The sequence below is a fragment of the Dermatophagoides pteronyssinus genome, unplaced genomic scaffold (genome assembly GCF_027571235.1).
Source record: "Dermatophagoides pteronyssinus isolate colony J.1.1.1.1 unplaced genomic scaffold, Derpt_VIB-CSIC_2022.12 sq0030, whole genome shotgun sequence".
NCBI lineage: Eukaryota > Metazoa > Arthropoda > Arachnida > Sarcoptiformes > Pyroglyphidae > Dermatophagoides > Dermatophagoides pteronyssinus.
The window spans coordinates 11,363-23,805 of record NW_027461554.1 but is presented as its reverse complement, the minus strand read 5'-3'; the positions used below and the strand labels follow the sequence as shown (position 1 = coordinate 23,805).

The window sequence follows — 12,443 nt, the reverse complement described above, 5'->3', positions numbered from 1 at the left end:
TTTCATCAAATAAGAATCTTGTTTTTTTTAAACAAACAAACAAAACAAACCAAAGAAAAAGAAATGACGAAATGAAAGTTTTGGACTTTTTTTTCTAATTCATAACCAGATCAAATCAATGATGACCATCAAAAAATACATTGTGTTTGTATAATGTTTGTCAATTTTACAGATTTTTTTTTTTGTAAAAAGAAAATCACAAAATCCAAGAATCATTCAAAGATAAAGTAAAGTTTTTTGGTTGTTGTTGTTGATGAAAATGAGACTTTTGATAATGACGATAATGATGATGATGAAAAGTTGCAAATCAAAATTATCTGGAAAAAAAATTCTTAAACTAAACTAAACAACGCGACTATAAATATTAAATTTAATGGCAAGAATTTAGATGAAAAGAGAGAGAGAGGAGAAAAATTAACGATAAATATTTATCAATGTTGAAGAAAGACTGAAGAAAATTCTTAAGGATCAAAACCAGAATCCGGCAAAAACAACAACAACAACAAAAACATACTAATGACGATGATGATAAGATTCTTCTCATAGTAAAAGTATTATCAAAAGAATTTTTTTTTTCAGGATGTTTTTTTCTTTCGAAAAAGATTTAACCATTTAGTTTCAAGAATTTTTTTTTCTTCATCGTTAATACGTCTATATATTAGCCTAAATGATGATCATCATATGGTTGTTTGAAAAAAGAAAAGAAAATAACAACAACTCTTGGGATTGAAATGGCAAACAGAAAACAGAAAAAATCTTTGAAAATTTATGATGACAAAAAAACCATATTGAATGTTATTTATTGAGTGTAGATTGAAGAATAAATTCTGGATATATAAAAAAAACATATAACAATCATTGTGTTAAGGTAAAAAGCCATTTTCTCCAGAAATAAAAATCCAAAAAAAAAGAATCAAGAATAAAGAATCATCATTGTTATTTTGAATAGGATTTTTACCAAAAAAATGACAATATCCATAAATTGTAATTTAAAATATCAATATTTGATCATCATCTTGATCTGTTTTCTGTTACAGTTACGAAGGAAAAATTTTTTTGACAAAATCAATAACCAAAAATACAGTTCCAAATGGAACTGTATTTTCTTTTTTTAAAGGTTTTTTACAATTCAAAAGAAGAATAAATAAATCATTTAGGATAATAAAAATGTATGATCACGATTTTTTTTGTTTGTTTGTTAAAATATTGAAAATTTATTAATCTTGAAACGGACAGAAAAATGGACAACGAATGTGGACAGAATTTGTTTGTTTGTTTGTTGTTCACTTTAAACTTGGTGATGAACATGAAAATTTTTACAAGAAGAAAAATCATCATCATCATCCTGATTGGTGATAAGTCGATTGGTAAACATTTTAGATATTGTTCACCAAAAATTTTGATCGATTGGGTATTCTTGCGTATTTAACGTTCACGTTTTGTATAACAAACAAACAGCCAATTTTCACCACTTGAATTTTCCATTTTAAAAAATTTAAATTAATAAGAAAATCTGGCATTTATTAGGTTTTCTGTAGATTTTCGGAGAGGAAAAGGCCGTTATGTTTTTTTTCGTATATACTTAATAAGTGTTTTTTTTCTCGTTCTTGGCTGGTCAACCTGATGTATAATCATCCATGAATCATCATCAGCATCATCAAATTGAATGATGATGATAAAAAAAAACTGTAAAATTTCTTCGTTTCTCTCTTTTGCCCCCTTCGCCATTTTTTTCATATCAATCACATCTCAATACTGTACATTTTTTTTAAATGGAAAATTCTGTTCATCATTATCATTGAGTATAGTTGTAATGTGAATAAATAGTAGAAAAGAAATGATAATAATAAATTGATTGACCTGAACTTAGTCTGTTTGGTCGGTTGGTTGGTTGGTTAGTGAGTGGGAAATAGGGAGAAAAATAAAACGTTTGTTAATATCAAGAAGTTAATATAGAAGAATTTCTTGTTTCTCCTCTACATGTGTCTTGGTGGCTATGTGGTTGGTGGCTCTTTCTCTCTCTCTCTCTCTTCAAAGCCATTGATAATCTAATGATCTGTCAATTCTGTTAAATGTGATTGTGATGTCTATTTGTTTGATAAATTTACAGATGTTTCATTCATTCATTTTTTGGGGGCATCCATTTAACGGAAAGTTTTTCGGCAAAATACAATCATGCTTTTCCGAGGAAATTTTTCTCGTTTTTTGTTGATTATTATTATTATTTCCTTAAAAAGTCATAATAATAATAAAATTAGATTAAATTAACGATTTTTTTTATCGCTTTTATTCAGACCAAACACACACACACGCACGCAATCTATTATTTACACCATATATATTTGAAAAAAAAGAAGTGTAAATCATATTCAGATACAGATTAGATTCAGATTTTGATAGACACATACAAATAAATCTGGAATTAGAGTTTTTTTTCAAGACGTTTTTCTTCGTGAAGAAAAAAAATGTAATTTTTCTCCAGTTTTACAGAAATAAGACTGAGATTTTCTAGTCAAAAAAAAACATTAATCCTTCAAACATTTCATATGTAAAAACGATCGAAATAATAATAATGATCGATTATATGACATGGAAACACTATTGAAATCTTTCTTTTTTTTCTTCGTTACATGTTCAATATTGTCTTGTAATACTTTTGGACAGAAAATTATTATTAATATTCAAACGCACACACAAACACACATAAAAAAACAAATTAATAATAAAAATATTCAATTAAACAAATGATTATTTAGTGATGTTTAATGAACAATCAACATCGTTTAACGATAATCAAGATTTCAAAACTTCTTTTGATTCGTTTTTTCTTTTTATTGGGAAGGGGATGAAAATCTTTTTTTCTTTCATTTCTTTTCGGTTGAATATAAATCGATAAAAAATGGCAAAAAACACATACAATACACACCTTTAGGCAATCGATTATTTCTAATTAATCCTAAAGGGAAAAAAACAACAACAATAACAAAAAAAAAGTTGTTAATTTTGATTCACGATTTTCTAATTTGAATTGAATCGATATTTCGTTCGTTCATCATCTATATATGTTCTCTCTCTCTCACTCTCTATTCACGCTCGATGGTTTGATTTAAAAAAAAACAAAAGAATATCTAACGGATTTCTAATTCAAAGTACAGAGACACAAACACACACCATATATTCATCAAAAAGCCATTTATATCACTGATACACCATATGGCAAGTGCACAAAAAAAAACATTGACGTTTTTTTTTTGAAAAAAAATAAATTCATATGATCCATTTTTTAAAAAATGACAACGAAAAATTCATATGATGAAGAATAATCGAGTCAAATTGAAAAATGAATGGAAGAATTATACACATCCCGCACACACAAAGATGATGATAATAACCAGAAGACACGTGAGATTCTCCAGAATATTTGAAAACGAAAGAAAATGATCCAAATATAATAGCATTGGGAATCTGCGTGTGTGTGTATGTAGTCAATGTCAACGAGAGAGAAAAACCAAAAACGGAAACAAATTTTTTTTCTTCAAAAAAAAACGGATAATATTAAAATGGATCGATTTTTTTTTCGCCATTTTCGTCATACAACAACAACGACAACGGTAAAATATATTCATTTCCCGGATATTTGGAATTTTCTTCTTCTTTGGTATCATCAAGACACAAATGACATATGAAAAATGATGATGATGATGATGGAATCCATGGATAATCTTTTAAGGAACAACCAGACAGATGATAACAGCAAAAAAAGGGACATTTTCGTTTTTCTTAGGTTTTAGCCATTTCAAGTCAGTCAGTCAGTCAAAATTGAAGATTCAAATGTTCAAGCACTTTTTTCCCATCAATACAATCGATTTCATTAGAACAAAAAAACGAAAATGAATTATCTCTACATACACAGATGCGCCGACAAACAGAAATTCAATTCCATTCATGATAATGATCAATTCTGTTCGGCAAAAAGATTTTTTTGATTCTTTCTTTCTTTCGGTTTTTCTTAATGAGTTTTACACGATTTTTTCCCCGACAAAAAAAAATCCATGAAATAAGATACAAAAAAAAGAGTAACATTCTAGGCCAGTGAAACAAAACAAATTTCTCATCATCATCATCATTGTTTTTCAATCTTGATCATGATGTTCAAAAGCAAAAAAACGAAATTAGTCAACGTTAAATCGTTGTTAGATCGTTTTATTTTCGTTATCGAGAAATGATGCAATAATCAATTCAATAACAATCAACCAAATAAAAAAACTTGAAAAATCAATAATGAAAAATTATTGAAAAATCAAATAAATTGTTGGCCTTGTTTTGTTGACAACAACAACAACAACGAAAAACGACCAGATTTTTCAATTTAGTTTTCAATAATGAAAAAAGAATTTCTGTTTTTTGTTTTTTATTAAACAAGAAAAGCAAGCAAGCAAAACTGAAAACAAAAGAAAAGAAAAGGTGTAAGTAATTTTTTCAAACATTGCGAATGAATCAATTAGTTCGGAAATTTCATTTCATTTTTTTTTTGCTACAATCATCATGGCGGCGGATATTTGAAATAAATTGAAAATTTTGAAATTTTCTTTCATTTTTTGGTTAGTTGTCGAAAGAAAGTTGAAAAAAATTGATTTGATTCGTGTTTAGCGTACTAAATATATATATTTGATTTGATTTATAAAGTGAAAAAGCAAAAACGCACACCAATTGAGTGGAAATAGTGGAACAAAAAAAAACTTTTGCAAACAAAATCCATGTAATATGATTCATGATTTTATTACATTTTTCTTTCTGATTCAAATCAAAATGTATAAGTTTTGTTGTTTCTTCAAGTTTTCTTCATTCTCATCATTCAAAAAATTTTAGTTAGAAATAAAGAGATGAGGAAGACATTAATTTTCAAAACCAACCAACAACAACAACAACAAAGATTCACATCATTTTTCAATCTTGTCTTTTTATGTTTCCACATCGTTGTTCTTTATGAATTTTTTTTTTCACACAGTCAATCAATCAGTCCGGTCCATTAAGTCGAAACGGGAGAGAGGAAAATCACACAAAGTAAATCTTCATTTCTCAAGAACTCAAAAAGTATTCTTTTATTTTCTTTGATTTTTCAGAAAACAAAAAAAAATTGATAAAGAAAATTTATTTTAGTAATAAAACTTTAACGGTTATCTATTGAATCACCTACACATATGATGGGTAAATGGATGGATACAAATCGAGAAGAGAAAACAACAACAACAACAACAACATTGCTTTAATCTACCCTTCGGGTATTATTTTTTTTTAATATGAAAATTCCGGAATTTCCGAATTAATTTATAGCCCAAATTATTATAATATTTAATGATATGACCAATTAACTTTAACGAGCAGACAGCAATTATTCAAATATTCTTTCATATTGATAATGATTATGATGATGAAAAAAAAACAGGTGAGAAAATCATTTATTCAGGTAAAATCTGTTTTATATAAGTTTGATAACTTAATTTCTTCTTTAATTCAACAAAAACAACAACAACAACAACCGAAAAAAAATGTACATAATTTTCACATTAATTTCAATATTTTTCAAACATTTCATTTTTTTTTTTTTTTTTGATCTCAATCGATTTGCAATTGAATTTGATTAAGTTTAAATCAAATTCATAAATCATTCAATGTTTTTTCGTTTTTGAACAACTCTTTTGGATGAAAATCTTTTCAGATTTTTTCTTTCTATTGCAGAATTTACTTTGACATGACATTTATTTTATTTTTGAAGTGTGTAAATTTTTTATATGTTTCATTTGTAAATGCTGTCCATGATGTTGTTCATGTTGTTGGGGGATAGTGAAGGGTGCTAGAATCGTATAAATATCGAAAATAAATAACATCGGATATCAGATATCATCATCATCATCATCAGATCAAGAAATACGTATTTTACTTACTTACAAACGAATAAAGTGATCTAAAAAAACTGTCAAAATTGTCAACATTTGTTAAACACGCGACAATAACAACAACAACAACAACAACGACAATAATAATGATGAATTTGGATCGAAAAATGACATTCATACACTATATGGAGTGAAGAGAAAAGCAAAACAAAAATCGAAATAAAATGGAAATCCAAAAAAGAAAACGGAAATCAGCTTTTAATGTTTTTTTCTTTTCTTTTCATAGATCGAAAATACATGAAGAACACTCACTCACTCACTCACTAACACATTGAGAATTTCTTTTTCATTTTGACAAGTTCTAGAGTGAAAAAAAAAGAAGTGAAAAGAATCTTATTTTAGATTGTGTGTGCTTGTGGTTAGTGAACAGTTTCGAAATAGTTCAGTCACATCATTTTTGTAAACATCAACTAGAGAACCAAACGAATCACCAACGAAAATGATGGTCATCATTTTCATCATTGGTCATGAATGACCTTTGACCAAAATTCATATTTTCGGTTAATTAAATTAAATATTCCGTGAAAATTTGTTGTTGTTGTTGTTGTTTTATTTATATGCGAAAGAAGAAAAATATTTTCTCATCATCATCATCATTATTCAAATAGCTTCTGAAAATAGCTAACAAACAAACAAATTAAGATCAGGATTATATGATGATAAATTTGTCATTTAGGAAGAAAAACAAACAAAAAACAAACAAAACAGATAAAACGAATGTTCAAAGTGGATTGCAAAACGAAGAAAAAATTCAATTAATTAAAACAGGTTAATTAATTAATTCAATGCTCTTTGCTTGCTTGCTTAATTCATTCTTCAAAAATTTCATTCATTCCAATGTTTAATGACCTTTTGATGATGAGAAACTCTGTATGAAAAGTATCAAACAACAAACATCTTGAAAAGTCTTTAAAAAGTTTATATTTATTCTTGAGGAAAATTCAATTAAAAAAAACAAAAATTTTCAAAGTCGGTTTATGTTTATCATCATCATCATCGTTTTATTATGTTCATTGACTTTGTTTCTTCATTGGAAAATGATTTTTGTTTCTTCTTGTTGTTTCAAACAACGATGAATCTCAATTATTTACGATCAGAAAAAAAGGCAGAAAAAAAATCCTTATTATAATTCAGCGAACAGAAACAAAAAACAAAAAACAAAAATTTTGCAATTAAAATTCATCAGTAAATCCGGAAAAATGATTATGATCAAAATCATAAAATTTCAAATTTTTCGCATCGCTTGATTGAATAAATGAAATTAGAATCAAGAAAAAAAAAATCGATTGATAAAACAGCGAAACCTGAACTGATTGAAAAAAATGAAGAAATAAAGAATTCCAAAGGTAAAATGAAATTTGATTTGATATTCATTAGTCAATCAAGGATGTTTTGTTGTGGTTATGAAAAAAACGATTGAAAATTATTCTTCATTTTGTTTTGTTTTTGGTTTTTCGATTTGACCTTTGACCCTAATGAAAATAAACAAGCAGTAGATGCCTCGGTCACGACCTTTTCATATCCAAAAAATAATGATTGGATCAAAACAAAAAAACACCAGAGAAAATTTATTTTGATTATGATTATAATATATTGCTATGGCCACGGCATTGGCATTGAATAATATAATACAATATGGAGATTTTTGGAATTGGATTTTTTTTTGGATGATCACCTCGGTAACAGTGGTGAAAGTAAGTATTTTCTTTTTCTTTTTCTTTCATTTTTCCACTTAAAATAAACATTCATTTATTCATCAATGCTTTGTGATTAAATTGGATTTCTGGTTTTCTGTTGTTGTTGATATTTGTTAAGTGTGTGTGCTTGGTTTGGTTTATGTTTTTGATAATTTTCTCCAAAAAAAATATTGGTGACACATTGAAACATTCGTAAGGAAAAAAAAGACAGCATCAAGTTAATCCAATGGAAATTGTCAGTGTGGAAATTGAGAGAGAGAAAAAAAAGTCAACCATTTCTCTATAGTGAAAGTGAAAATGAAAATTTGTTAATTCACTCAACAAATTATTTAATGAAAATGAAAATTATTATTATCAATGATGATGATGATGATTGTTAATCCTATTTGGTGTCATCCAACCAACCACCCACCCACCCACTGTCATCATGCATTTTTGCTGTCTGTCTAAATGCGCATGTTCATTTCGAACATTTTTTCGAGTTTTTTCGTTTTTAAATTTTTTAAAATTTAACGATAATGATGACAATTGATAAACTGAGAAGAGGGATTAAAATGATCATCGTTTATCGTCTAACGGTCGGTCGGTCTCTCTTTTTTTCTCGGAATAAAATAAATTTAAAGTAATTTTTCCACAGAACACAGAACAGAGAAAACAAAAAATTAGTCAACCAGAAAAATTTTGGAAAATATTTTTTCATCAGAAAAAAAAACGAATTTGAAAAATTTTCAAGAATCATCATCAATATTATTGGCAACAAGAGAATCATTTTTTCTCTCTCTCTTTCTCTATCAATATTTCAAACTAAAAATAGATCCTAAATCAAACAACAACAACAACGTCAGATAAAGTCAATGAATTTTTGGTTCCATTTTTTTCCATAAAATTATTATCATTATTTGCAAACAAGGGAAAACGAAAGAAGACGAAAGAAAAGAAAAATTTCAATCTTTTCGATTGATCATTATTATTAAGGATATACAGTTTCTTTCTTTTTGGTCATAATTCAAAATTGAAAACAAAAAAAACAGAAAAACAGAAAAGAAAAACTTCAATATCCAATTATTATCAGTCAATAATGTTGATGATGATGATGATGATGATGATAATGATCTACATCATTTTTCATTTCAAAGTACAGTGTGTGTGTGTGTTTGTCAATTCATGACAAATGTTTGTTTGTTTGTTTGTTGTTGTTGGATGACACTGTCCTCGAACGACGATAACAACAACATGACCAGACAAAAAGATCCGGAAATCTCGTTTGTGAAAACAAGAAGATTTTCAATGAATAATGATGATTGAATCGCTTTTTTTTGTTTTGGATTCTACATATTTCAAGATTTGAATGTATGTGGTAAAACTTTAGATTTTTTTAAAAAACGGCATCATCTTTGTTGATATAGTAACAAAAACAGTTTGTTTTTTTTTGGGGTAAAAATAGTCCGGATTAACATCAATTGGCGTCAAATATATTATTATCATAAAGTATTAACGCAAATGGCCAAAAACAGAATGTTTTTCACTCTTTTTTTTACACAATATTTATCTAAAAGAAAAGAAAGAAATTTCCATAATCCATGAGGAAAAAAAATTCTTCAAATCAGTCAATTTTCATATTTGGCTGTTTCAAATTCAAATGGATCAACAGAATAAAACAGCAGCAGCAGGCTTTATAAAACAAACAAAAATTTCCATTCACTTTAGCATAGCGATAAATCTTGTTTTTTTTCTTCTTCTTCTAAATACAAAAAAATATATAAGTGTCAGGATCAAGGATTTAATGTTAATGTTGAAATGTTGTTTTCTTCTTTTCTTTCTATTTTTGGTGAATAACGAGTATTACACACATACACACATACTATAAAAGTAATAAATCGAGGCCAATCGATCACAGATTAGATATTTTTCATTTTGCGCTCTATTTTCAGACATTTTTTTTTCTAAATTCTTTTGCCGCTGTATTCACAGTGTGTGTGTCATGAAATAAATGAACAGAAATCTAGATTGTCAAATCACAAAGATGATCACCATCCTGATGATGGCCAGAAGCGATTTTTTTTTTCGTTCGGATGTTTACATCATGATTTAAATGAATGAATGAATGAAAATTTGATCAAATTTTTTGCAAATAAATAAACAAAACAAAAAAACACTTCGTTATTGTTGTTGTCAATATTTTCCTTTTGAATGAATGAATAAAAATATCCAATTCAAGAGAAACAAACAACGAAATTGGAATCAAAAAAAAACACGGTCGGTTGATATATATTTGAAATGAAACACACACAAAAACTGTAAAATTGACCTAGAAAAAAAAAGGAAAAATGTGATTTCTTCTTCTTCTTCTTCTTCGTCGTTTTCTACCATTAAAGTCCATTTCACACCTCATTAATAATTAGGTAATTTTTCAGCAAAAAAAAACGTGACTTTTTTCCTCTGAAGAAAATGGTGGTTTTTTTTGGTCGATGTAAACGAATGAAAAAAACTACTTGACATGATAAAATTGTCAACAGGTTATGTTCCTGTTTATAATAATTTGTTGTTGTTGTTGTTGTTGTTATGTGGTAATTAATGATTAAACATAATTAACATAATCATTTTCATCATCATAATCATCATCATGATCATCAACAACAAACACAACAACCAATCATCATCCTAGATGTCCTAGTTTTGGTTTTTTGTTCGAGATGATGTAGCAAAATTGATTATGGTTATTTAAATAATAATGATCATCCGGGTTCATCAAGATTTTTTTAAATCAGTTATTTCTGGTTGGAAAAAAAATTGGGGAGGGTGGTGTTAAAAGGATGTTGAACAAATGAAGAATTGACTAAATTGAAATTAATTTTCATTTGAAAAACAAACAAACAAAAAAAAATCAATTCATTCAATCAAACACGTGTTTTGTCAAACGACTAACTAACTAACTAATAATTCACACGTGTTTGATATTTCAAAAATTTCATTCGAATTTCTTCGTTTAAATCATAATCTTTAATAATAATTTACGACATATGAAAAAGATTAATCAATCTAGTCGCCTTTCAAACCAAACTAAACCGACTAGCCAGCCAGCCAGCCAGCCATAAACTAATCATTTTAACCACCAACTAACTAACTGGATGAAGAAGAAAAAAAGGGGTTAAACTAAAAAAAACAGCAAAATGATAAATGTCATCATCATTATGATGATGATGATGATGAAAAATACTTTTGGTGACAATTTGACAGAGAAAAGATGGATTGAAATTTTTAAAAAATGTTTCATCAGAAGCTAAAATAATTTTTTTTTGGAAAAGGGCTTTTTTCATTCAGTTTTTCCAATTTTGAAATAAAATTTCCAAATGACCTAGAATAGAAGTGAGAATTTTTCAGTGAAAAAAATTCAGTTAATTCAATCGATCGATAGAAAAAAAACCCTCAAAGCAATATTTTTTTTTCGTAAAAAAAATTATTATTATTATTTTAACACAGAAGGCCAAAAATCGATCACAATAGTTTTGTTTTTTGTGACTTTTCACCACCACCGCCATCACCATTAACATCATCATCATCATAACAACACTGTTATCGCTTTCATCATCAATTCAGTTCTCGCACATCACTATAATAATGATGATAATGACCTGAGGTCAAAAAAGAGAGTGGGCAAAATTAGAAGAATTTTTTCCGTAAACAAGCTGTTCGTAAGTTTAAAAATAAAATTTAAAAAAAAAACTATAAAATCCTATCCGTGTGAATGCTGTTTTAAAGTTTTTTTTGAAATTTTTTCTCTTAACGTTTTTTTGTTCGGTTTTCAACTTTGAACAGAAGAAGAAAAATATGTTCGAGGACCTTGGAACTTTGGAGGTTTGATCGACAATGATCGTTTGGACATGATGATAATGATGATCATCATCATCACGATGACCTCTACCACTGAAAAGAACAAAAATTATTATTGTTATCCAAAAAGAAAAAATCAGATGGTAGTGGCTAATGATAATGATGGTCGGTTGGTTGGTTAATGGACATCGACAAATGACCACGATAAAACCAAGACGACAATGTTGTCCGTTGTTGTTTTCATAAATTCTCGTTATTTTTTTTAAAATTCATTTTTCATACTTCTGGTTTCTCACAACGTACAGACACACAGACATTTTAGAGTTTCCAATTGCAAGTGCAATATATATTGAGTGATTCAATTTTCAACCAAACAAAATACGCCGCGCATATATAGCTTGCGTAGTTCGGCTTGGTTGTTGTTTTTTTCAAACAAACAAACAAACAACAACAACAACAGAAAAGAAAATCCTGGTTGGTCGGTTGAGCTCAGTGGATCCAATCTCATTCACTTCACTCAACTTACATTAACTAACTCAGATGACAAAAACCAAACCAAAAAGAAAAAAAAATTGCACAGGCAAAACCAGACTACATAGAGAAAAATGATCATTTATTTTCCTCTCTTACTCTCTCTCTCTCTCACTCTCTGTATGAATCACACAAACAGCTTGCTTGATTGCTTGCTTGCTGTTTAAATATATTTAGGTCTGTGTCTGACCAGAGAAAACAAAAATTGAAAATAGCTGCCGTAGTTAGCAAGCAGTTTTGAATAGGTCTATTCTTTTATTATTATGATGATGATGATGGGGGGAAGGAAGGAAAGAAAAATGTTAACAGAAAGTGAAGGGGAAAACCAAAAAAAAAAAAAAAATTCAATTTTTCATAGATCTGACCAATAAATATCGAACCAAAACCAAAAAAATAATAATAATAATAAAGGCCAGCTGCCAAATTC

The 12,443-nt window shown here is 27.9% G+C and overlaps 1 long non-coding RNA gene across 1 annotated transcript; it reads left to right on the top strand.

The window, feature by feature from the left end:
- Positions 1-10,993: 10,993 nt before the first annotated feature.
- On the top strand, positions 10,994-12,200 carry LOC142645936 (uncharacterized). The gene is made up of 2 exons (XR_012846958.1): positions 10,994-11,346; positions 11,471-12,200. It is a non-coding gene; the product is annotated as an uncharacterized LOC142645936 (long non-coding RNA).
- The last annotated feature ends 243 nt before the right edge of the window (positions 12,201-12,443 follow it).